The 7,513-nt window shown below is 44.8% G+C and overlaps 1 long non-coding RNA gene across 1 annotated transcript in view; it reads right to left on the bottom strand.

Annotated features, from left to right (window-relative positions):
• Positions 1 to 3,214: 3,214 nt before the first annotated feature.
• LOC104861852 overlaps positions 3,215 to 7,513 on the bottom strand; it is a 23,937-nt gene continuing 19,638 nt past the window's right edge. Inside the window, exons 3-4 of the long non-coding RNA XR_780126.3 lie at positions 4,298 to 4,368; positions 3,215 to 3,843 (exon numbers count right to left, since the gene is read on the bottom strand). This is a non-coding gene — a long non-coding RNA (uncharacterized LOC104861852). The remainder of the gene's footprint in view (positions 3,844 to 4,297; positions 4,369 to 7,513) is intronic.

The raw sequence follows: 7,513 nt of genomic DNA, 5'->3' as shown, positions 1-7,513 counted from the left end.
TCCTCAGTAGTGCGGGAATTAGCAGAAAGAATTAACAACTGGGATCTCTTCTTATTAAAAAGTTTCTGCTCTGCAAAATAAACCATCAACAGAACTAAGAAACAACCTACAATGTGGGAAAAAAATTTTTACCAGCTGCTCCTCAGACAAAGGACTATTATCTAGAATATATAAAGAACTCAAAACAATCAGCCCCCTCCAAATATAAAGACCCAATTCAAAATGGGCACCTGAAATGAACAGACATTTCTCAGACAAAGAAGTAAAAGCAGCAAGAAAATATAAGAAAAAATGTTCCACATCACTGGTCATTCGAGAGATGCAGATGAAGACAACACTGAGATTCCACCTCACCCCACAAAGAATGGCTGCTATCAAGAAATCAACCAACAACAAATGTTGGCAGGGTTGTGGGGAGAAAGGAATCCTTCTCCATTGTTGGTGGGAGTACAGACTGGTGCAACCACCATGGAAATCAATATGGAGATACCTCAAAGAGCTGGGACTAGAGGTTCCATTGGACCCAGCCATCCCTCTGCTGGGTATCTTTCCAAAAGAATTAAAAGAAACATACCACAGTGATATATGTGCACCCATGTTTATAGCAGCACAGTTTGCAATAGCTAAAACTTGGAAACAGCCCATTTGCCCATCTGTTGGAAACTGGATAAAGAAGATGTGGTTTTTCTATAAAATAGAGTACTACTACTCAGCCATAAAGAATGAGAAATTAGAGTCATTCATAGGAAAATTGGTACATATTGAGGATATACTCTTAAGTGAAATAAATAAGTCACACATGTGTAAATACCGAATAGTCTCTCTGGTGTGAAAAGCTATAATATATTGTACACAAGATCCTAACGGGATAATTAACAATGTGAAATAGGAAAGTGGGAAAGTGGGAAGGGTAGGGTAAAGGGAACAAGGGAAAAGAAAAAAATTAGAAAATGAAAAAATGAAAATAAAGTGTTTGTAAATGGCGAGCAGGGAGGGGGTGAAGGGAGGGCAGGGACAAGGGGAAAAAATGAGAACCAAGACCTGTTATGTGAAGGTACAGGATCCCAGTAATGATTGTAACTGTATTGTATACCTAGATTGTACCAATAAACTCAATAAAAATAAAAAATAAAATAAAATAAGATATAGAATCTCCAAGACATTAGAGAGGAAAAAGTTAGAAAAGGGAATTAAAAACAAATATGAAAAATACATAGAAAATACTAAATAAGATCACAGAAATCACCAGTGGTTAACATATGGATATATAAATGGGTAAATTCACTCACAAAAAGTTGGACTCTCAGATCTTTAACTTTTGTTTTTAAAAATAAAATCAGCTACATACAATTTACAGGAGATACACCATGTGTGTGTGTGTGTGTGTGTGTGCGCACACGCATGTGGGGTGGACTGAACCCAGAGCTACATCTCCAGTCCTTTCTTTGTCTTGTTTTTTGGGGGTTGTTTTGTTTTGTCTTCTTTTGTTTTTCTTGTTTTGATTCATTTTGTTTTGAAGACAGGGCCTCACTAAGTCTCTGGCCCAAGCTAGGCTCAAACTTGTGATCCACCTGCCTCAACCTCTAAAGTTGCTGGGATCATAAGCATGAGCCACCACACCCAACTATGTATACTTTTTAAAATAAAAGCCATTTTGAAAGCAAAAGAATTGGGACAATTTTAGATAAATGCTAAGACAACAAGGTTGAGATCAGGATTGCTACAAGAAAGACAGAAAACGAGACCATTGTGTATGGTGCCATCTTCATAGAGATAATAATAAACAAAAAGGGCTGGGAATGTAGCTCAGTGGCAACAAACCTGCCTGGCAAGCCAAAGGTCCTGGGTTCAATTCCTGGTACAGAAAATAAATACATAAACTAACTTAACTAAACAGCAGGAACCTGACACTGTCTGCTCAGATATCCCCAGATATTACCCCATTTGGCCCCAGCCCGGATATTCCCAGGCTTTTCCTGCCATGTGCGCACTATCTGGACTGGCACTCAGATATGACACTCACCTGGGGCAGGTGACCACTGTGAACACTATGGAGCATCCATAGTCTGACGCAGGGTAAAGGCGGACAGAGGGCTGGGATTTCCCAGCTAGAGAGACCAGTCATGGGGAACCAACAGGACAGGTCTGGTGCTGCCCCTCAGATCAGCTCTCCCCTCCAGCACCTTGGCCCATATCTGCCCGCCCTCACCTCTGGCTGAGCCTGTAGTTGATGGAGACCCTGGGCTTTCCCGTCCCAGACCTCATGGACCACCTGCTGCCATGAGGCAGAGACAGCACAAGCCGCATTTCCAGGGTGCACGTGTGCCAGACTGGTTCGGAGATATTTGCACCCCTATTTATAGAGCATGGAGCCGAGTTCCTTACAGACATCTTCGCTCCTCACGCCCACCCTCTGAGGAAGGTACCATTGTCACCCGAAGTTTAAGGAAGAGGAAGAAGTCGAACGGGGTGGGGAGTGGGGGTTAGGGCGCTTGTCCAGAGTCCCCCAGGAGGCAAAGGGAGGAGCTGACCATCATCCAAGTCGGTCTTCTGGAACCTGAAGTTTTAAATAGTTGTGGTCGTTTGTGTTTTTCGTTATCCTTCACCCAAGGTAAATATTTTATGAATGTTGTGGTCTTGTTTTTTTGGTAAGCTCTGCTGCAGGTGGCCTTTCTCCTTGATATGTACACATTCAGGCATAATTGCACATAGATGCGCAAATGTAATCATATGTATGGCTTTTACAGCAGACCTTTCTTATTTTCTTGGCTCTCTCTTCCTCTCTCATTTCTCTTCTTCCCACGGGTCCCTCACAGGTAACATAAATATCTATATCACCTATATTTCCCTTTATTCTTCTATAATCCTATTCTTTGCCTACCCCACAACACCTCCCCCTCCACCAATCTCTCTTTCTCTCAAAGTCATATTTACTTATCTCTAACGCTCCTGACTTTCTCCTACAATCTTGTGATTATATTGAGCCTATCTAGATAATCCAGAATAATCTCCCCATTCCATGTTCTTGAATCACATCTGCAAAATATTTTCCCATACAAAGTAACATGTTCACAGGTTCCAGGAGTTACAATGTGAGCATCCAGAGAGGAGACATTATTCATCCTTTATACAATGTAAATGAATAAAAGATAAATTCATCACCCCCAGTTCCCAAGACTCTTCGGCCCCCCACCCCCTCATTTCTGGTTTCTGATGTGTTCTGCTAAAGATGGTTTATTCTTCTCTATTTTCTGCCCCTATTTCCTGCCCCTGACTTCTTTTCACTTAACACCATATCTTAGTGTTTGTCTCATGGTCTGGGCCTGGGCTCTGAACCAGTAAAGTCATGAGACATGGATGGAAATCCAGTCCAGCAGGGAAAAACACGACCTCCAGATGGCAGGCGGCAGGCACTGGAAAGTCAGGCTGTGTCAGGGATCCTGACAGATGGGTGGAGGCCCAGGCTTGGGAACCTTGATAATATTTGGAATTCCAGGAGGTGGATCAGCTGCAAGAACTGTGTCATCAGGAATCTCCAGCTACTGAACTGGTTCAAATGCAGGATCTGGGTGGTGGGAGAGGAGTGGTGAGAGGCAGAAGGAATTCAGTCCTGGGCACGTTACCAAAACAGGCACTCAGAAACAGAGAGCTCAACAACCACAGAAACAATCCCACAAATGTTTACTTGCTGGCTGCTACGGGACAGGTGCTGAGCCAACTGCTGCCACACACCTAGGAAGAGACAGCTGTGATTCACTTCCTCCCACAGCCTCACGGTCAGAGAAGCTATTGCTGTCCGGTATTGTAAGCACTGTGTGATGGAAGGAAAGAATCCTAGGGAGACTAGAAGTGGGAGAGGAAAGCAAAATTAATCCAGATATATTTGACAGGGTAGGCAAAGTGCCTCAAAACCCTCAAACCTCAATGACTTAATACATAAAGTCTGTGTCTCACTGGGTTAAAAGCTCATGCTGGCTGGGGGGAGAGTAGATGGGACTTTGCTCCACAGAGACGTTCAGAGACCCAGGGTCCTCCTATCTATCTAATGGCTCCACTGCCCTCCGGCAAGGATATTGTTTCTCCCAGGATCCTCTACATCCACTTGGTAGAAAGAAAGAATATGGAGGATAACAGGGGAAGTTTTCATTGGTCAGGCTTTGAGTAATGTTCATCATTTTGCCCACTTCCCATTAGCCAGAACTCAGTCACATGGTCCCATCTCTCTGCAATGGAAGTTGGGAAATATAATCCAACTGTGCACCCGAGAAGATAAAGAATCAGGGTTTGGTGAACTCACAGTAATTTGTGCTGTAGTAAACTTGGGAAGCAGGGGTAGACCACTTGGAGGAATGACTTCAAAACTCACACCTGGAGGAGGAAGATTGTATTATGGTTTGGATCTTGAATATCTGCCAAGGACTCATGTGTTAAAGATTTGCCCCCAGTGTAGGAAGGTTCAGTGGTGGGGATTTTGGAAGGAGATTGGATCATTAGAGATCTAACTTTATAGATGAATTAATCCACTCATGGGTTCATAATTTGATGGCATCGTTAGATGATGAAAACTTAGTTGAAAGGAGTGGGCCATGGGGATAGCCCCTTCCTCTCTGGTTCTTTCCCTCTCTACTTCCTGGCCACCATGATATGAGCAGCCTTCCTCTGCCACACACTTCATGATGTGTTGCCTTACCTTAGGCCCAGAAATAATGACGACAGCTAATGGTGGACTTTAACTTGTGAAACCGTGAGCCAAAATAAACTTTTCCTTCTTTAAGTCGTTTTCCTCAGATATTTTGTCACAGCAATAGAAAACTGACTAACGGATATAAAGAGTTATCAGGACAAAAATAAGGAAGGAGAAGAAAAATTGTTTTAGACAAACTGGCCAGCACAAACAGAACCCCAATCATTAAAAGCATGATGTGGGCTGGGGATTTAGCTCAGTGGTTTCACTGCCTGCCTCACAAGCACAAGGGGCCAGAGTTTGATCCCCGATACCAAAAAAAAAAAAAAAGATGATGTGTTGCTCATCCTTAGGGCAAAAGGCAAGCCAAGGCAGTGAAGCAACCACTGTGGTTGCATTAGACAGGGCTTTATTATCTGGGCAAGGAATTTATCCCAAGGGTAAGTGAAGCTATGGAAGATTTAGAAATTCAGCATTGAATTTGTATTTTAGAAAATTTTCTAGAGGAGAATCAAAGAAGATGGCAGAAGACCAGCTCCCAAAGTGAGAAAGGATAACAGTATGAACTCCAGAAACGGCAAGAGATGGAAGTAGACAGTTCCAGACATCAGGAAGTGCATTTACAAGGTTTAAGGTAAATTAGACACAGGATGTATTAGTCGTTTCACACCGCTGGAATGAAATACCTGACACTGCACCTTAAAGGAAGAGAGGCTCACATTGGCTCAGAGTTTCGGTGAATCCAGTATATAGTCAGCTGGCTCCAAGTCAGAAACAACGGGGCAGACAGCATGGCAGAGGGAAGCTCTTCCCCACAAAAGGCAAGAGAGACTTGAGGACAACGATATACCCCTCTAACGTGGGTGTGGAGGCCCATACCTGTAATTACAGCACTCAAGAGACTGAGGCAGGAGAATTACCACAAGTCTGAGGTCAGCCTGGGCTACGTAGATGTTTCAGGTCAGCCTAAACTACATAGAGAGACTCTGTCTCAAAAAAAAAAAAAAAAAAAAAAAAGAATCTATCCTTCCAACCCCCTGTGACCCATCTTTTCTGACCAGGCCGCACCTCCAAGCAGCACAGTTAGCTGTGAATTCACCAGTGGGCGGGTGCACTGAGGAGTAAACCACCCCCCTTGTTCTAGTCACTTTTCAAAAGTCTTACCTCTGAACACGAGGCCTTTGGAGAACATGTTTTATCTAAACCCTAATGCACAGCAAAGCAATGAAGATGAATTATGGACTAGGACCATGTTTTCATGTGGAATAACTGGATGGCTAATCATTCTGTTTCCCAAGAAGAGCAATAACACTGACTGTTTGGGGGTGGAGTGAGTTTTACTTTGAACTTCGTGAGTTTGTGATGCCTATGGGACACTTAGAGATGCTCTGAAGTCGATTCCATATGACTCTGGAGATCTAGAGAAACGTTTAGGCCGCAGAGGTACTCATGAGGGTCCATGAGTTCACCCCAGGAAGGAAAGAAGAGAAGGCCTAGAACAGAGACCCGTAGAAGCCAACATTTATGGGGCAGGCAGAGGAAGGGAAGCTCACACAAACATCTACACAAGGACAAAAGCGAAGGAGGGCTACCATCATGAAAACCAAGGGAAGAGAACTTCACAAAGCCATGTGTCTTAATCCCTGTTTCTGTTATTACAACAAAATACCCGAGACTGGGGAATTTCTAATTTCCAGAGGCTAGAAGTCCAAAGGCATGGACGTCAGTGGAGTTGGTAGGAGCTGGATCCCAAAGGGACAGACATGATGAGAAGCAGGGAGATGAGGGCAGACAGCTCAGGGGAGAACCTGGGCTTGAAGGAACAGAAGAACTGGGAGACGTCGCGGGCAGATTTTGCGTGACCGGTGCTAGTGTCCTGCATTTTAAGACAGGAGACGCGTTTCCTCAGCACTTTTCTTGGCACTTTGTTAGTCCTTTGGAGCTTAGACACCATCCTGGAGAAGAGTGGGAAGCCTCGGATTTGCTTAATACATTTTTAACAAATGCTCACGAAGCACTTCCTAGGCGGCAGTCAAATGCCTGCTGTGGTTTAGGCCACGGGGAGTGCAGCAGCGCCCCAGGTACCCCCAAAGCCCTCCCCCCACCGCCTTGTGACAGAGGAGACTGTCGATAAAGGCACAATGGACACATGAGGTGATGCCAACCACATTTTAGAGAAAAATAAACCAGAGAAGGGGAACCGAGGGGGACTGGGGGCAGGAAACGAAGGATAAAAGCAAGGAAATAGAACAATCCAGGTGCGAGGAGACAGGGCCTGGACCAGCGCCCACAGTGGAGATGGTGGGCAGAGAATCCATTCTGGAAACACCATGAAAGTCGAGCCAGCGGCTGCGTGGCTGAGCCCTGTGACGGGGAGGGATGAAGCTCATCTCCGGAACATGACTCGGCTACAAAAGGGGATGAAGTCCTGCCACACGCTGCAACCTGTCGGGGCCTGGAAACATTCTGCCCAGCCGGAGTCAAAGTCAGACACAGAAGGCTGCACACTGTAGACTGCGTTCCTAGGAACTACCAGAACGGGCAAATCCACGCGGACAAAACCCAACTGGAGGTTGGTGGGAGTAGCAGGGAGAGGAGGAGGGGAGGTAGTGGCTGCTTCAGGGATGTGGGGTCTTTTATGGAGAGAAGGAGATGTTTTGGAATGGATAGAAGTGACTGTGTTACACATTGTGAGTGTACATTGCCACTGAACTGTTCGCTTTAAAATGTTTTTCGTTTGTACTGGGCATTAGAACTCAAGGCCTTTTACTTCGCGAGGCAGGCAGCAGAGCCACTGAGCTAAATCCCCAGCCCTAAACATGTTTTTCT

The sequence above is a fragment of the Fukomys damarensis genome, unplaced genomic scaffold (genome assembly GCF_012274545.1).
Source record: "Fukomys damarensis isolate Sample0158 unplaced genomic scaffold, DMR_v1.0_HiC HiC_scaffold_34, whole genome shotgun sequence".
NCBI lineage: Eukaryota > Metazoa > Chordata > Mammalia > Rodentia > Bathyergidae > Fukomys > Fukomys damarensis.
This window is presented reverse-complemented; position numbering and strand designations above follow the sequence as displayed.